This window comes from Onychostruthus taczanowskii, unplaced genomic scaffold (genome assembly GCF_017590055.1).
Source record: "Onychostruthus taczanowskii isolate IOZ18803 unplaced genomic scaffold, ASM1759005v1 scaffold32, whole genome shotgun sequence".
Lineage (NCBI taxonomy): Eukaryota > Metazoa > Chordata > Aves > Passeriformes > Passeridae > Onychostruthus > Onychostruthus taczanowskii.
This window is the reverse complement of record NW_024500572.1, coordinates 2,284,121-2,287,082: the sequence shown is the minus strand read 5'-3', so window position 1 is coordinate 2,287,082 and position 2,962 is coordinate 2,284,121.

Genomic DNA, 2,962 nt, shown 5'->3' with positions numbered 1-2,962 from the left:
CCGCTGCCCCACGCCCGGGCCGCGGCTCCCGGCAACTCCCGCGAACTCCGGGCGGCTCGGCCGGGGGTGTTTAAACTTGGCCGGGCGGTGCTGGGGGAGCGGCGGCGGGAGGCGGGCGCGGCGTCCCCGCCACCACCGCCCCGCCGCCCGCGGCCAATACCCGGCGCAGGGCGGGCCGGGGGCGGCCCCGCGCATGCCCGCGGCCCCCGCGAGTCCCGGTTCCCGGGGCCATCCCCCGCTCATCCCGGCTCCCCTGGCCGTCCCCGCCGGCCCCAGTCGCGGTGGATGTCGCTGCTCCGCGGGGCTTCGCTCCCGGTGGGAGAGGAGCATCGCCAAGCGCGGGCGCGCTTCGCTCGGTGCTTGCCCGCAGCAGCGGGAGGGCTCCCGGTACCGGCCTCTCCTGCGGGGAGGAGAGCCGCGGGGGCTCGGGGACAGAGCTCGGGGCCCGCACAGACGATGGAGCAGCAGGGGCAGGGCGTGCCCGCGGTACCCAGCACCGAGCGAGGGTCCGGAGCCGCCGTGTCCGGTCCGGGATGGACGGGGGGTGATGTTCCCCCGCTCCCGAACGCACGGAGAACGAGGGATGTCTGCAGGCACACGGAAGGGTGAACAAGCCGCTCTGCAGCACAGCAAGCGGCTCTCACACATCACTTAGGGGCTTTAGGCTCTTCTCTGCAAGAGCACAGGGTCTTTACTGAGCACATGTTCAGAGGATCGCTGGAGATTTTACACGTGCAAGCAGCTTGCTGGCATGGATCCACTTACAGAGGAATTTAAAGGAAAATGAAATGCGTTTTTCTCGTCAGGTTTTTCAGTATTTTTGCTTTCAGGTGTGACTGTGAAAGTTTGGATGTTCTTATTTCCGTAGGGTTTAGGAAGAGATGCTCCAGATGAGTCTCTACAGATAAGTTAAATGTGCCTTAACCTTAAATAATTTTAGGTCCCAGTTCTGCCATTTGCTGTATGCAGAGTAGGAAGAATGTATTTTATTTTGGACAAGATATGATGAATAATATCAAACACTGGAACTAGTCAGGAGAAATAGCAGTGGGGCTGCAAAAGCCAAGCCTGGAATGACTTGGCACGTGCTGCATGTTGTGAATACATGTGAATTAATTATCCACTTTTGGCAGATGCAAAACGCCGGCATAGGTGGATGGGAGGGATGAACGGTGAGAAATGTAACACTGTAGCTCCCAGAAATGCAACACTGTGACCCCCAGACCAGCTTTTTAACGCGATTCTCTCACAACCTCGTTCTCCCACAAGGTACAAAATATTGATCTTCGTCATGTCCTGCCAGTAGGTACTAGGGCAGCCAGGAGGGGGAAAATCCCCAGATACCTGAGCCTGGTGATCAGTGCCTAAGTTGGAACAATAACTCAGTGAAAATATAACTAGATATTGCTCATGAAACTTACTCCTGAAGTTGAACACCACAGGATGTTGCATAAAGTTCCAGGGAGAGCAGGAGGATGAATAATGGTGTAGTCATCCTTTCCTGGCGAAGGTGCTTACGAGCACACAAGGAGGAGCAGCAGCCTGAGCAGAACATTTAGAGAACGCTGCAGGACCTCAGGGGAGCAGCTATGCTGTGGAATCATCGTTTTGCCCAAGTTAGAGATGAGAAAAAGAGATTTTGCCACAAGGATTTGGTTCTAGGCGATCTCCCATTGTTCTGTTTGCGTGTGGGTAGACTGAAAATACAACAATGTAGGGAGCACTTGTGGAAAGACTAAAACTACAGCTGAGAAAGGTGAAAAACCAGCAGAGTTTGTGGTATGGTTCGATGCTGGCCTGATGCAAACTGAAGTTAGAAAGTTAGAAAGTTATGCTGTATTAATTTTCTTAAGTATTAAATTAACTATTAAATACTGTTTTAGGTTATAGCATTATGTTATAATAGAAACTATGCTATGTAAGATATTTGGTTAAGAAAGGACTTGCACCAGATGGACGCCACAGGACACCTAAATCTACCAGAGAAAGGGAATTTATTGCTCCCTTATCAGCAGAAAACTAACTTCTTCCCACCTCGCTCAGACAGGAAGATGGCGTGAGGATTAAGAGAAGTTGACAGTGACCAGAGAGAATCCTGTGTTTGAATGGACAAAACGAGTGATTGGCGTTTTTCACATCCTCACTTGCCCACAGCAGCTCTGCCTGGCGCAGGAGAGCAGAATGGATTGAGGTAAATCTGGCATTTGTGCAGATAAACGCGTCTGAGTGTCACCGAGGTGCAACAAGCGGCGCTTATGGGCGAAAGCAACGCATAAATATTTCACTGGAAACCCAGGCTGTGTTAGTCTTTGTCTGTTCCCCACATCGTTAAAACAGTCACGAAACAGGCTGCCTTGAGCTCAAGCATGAAGTTCTTCTTTCTGGGAGGTTTAATTGGAAATTAGCGCTTAAGCATGGTCATGCAAGGAATGCGTTTTTAAACAGTTACTCTCGGGTGAAGCAGAAACTGGACGTGCCATGACTGTGTTTCCTTAAGCGTGAATAGCCCACAAGCCGGGCTTCCCTATTAACGCCTTAAGCCTTGGCTACTCCCCAGACATCTCCCTGGCTGCAGCAACTTCTGATTTCCCAATTTTAGCAGCAGCCTCGGTCGCTGTGACAGCCGCCTTGCCTCGCTCCCGCCTGCCCTCCTTCCCTCAGGAGCCGCCGGGGTCCCTCAGGAGCCGCCCCCCCCCCCATCCCCTCACCCCCCGTTTCCCGCCCCCCGCGCTAGCCCCGCCCCGTTGCTGGGAAACGCCCCCTCATTCCCGCTCCTCGCTCTGATTGGCTCTCATCGCCATCGCCCCGCCTTTTCTCTCCTTTCATTGGCTGCTCCCTCGCGTGGGTCCCGCCTCCCGCGCCGCGCGGGCGCTGCCTCAGCGCTTTGGCGGTCCCGTCGCCCTTTGTCTCCCGGCGGCCGCCGTAGCGCAGCCGGTACGTGGCAGCGGGGCGGCGGCAGCCA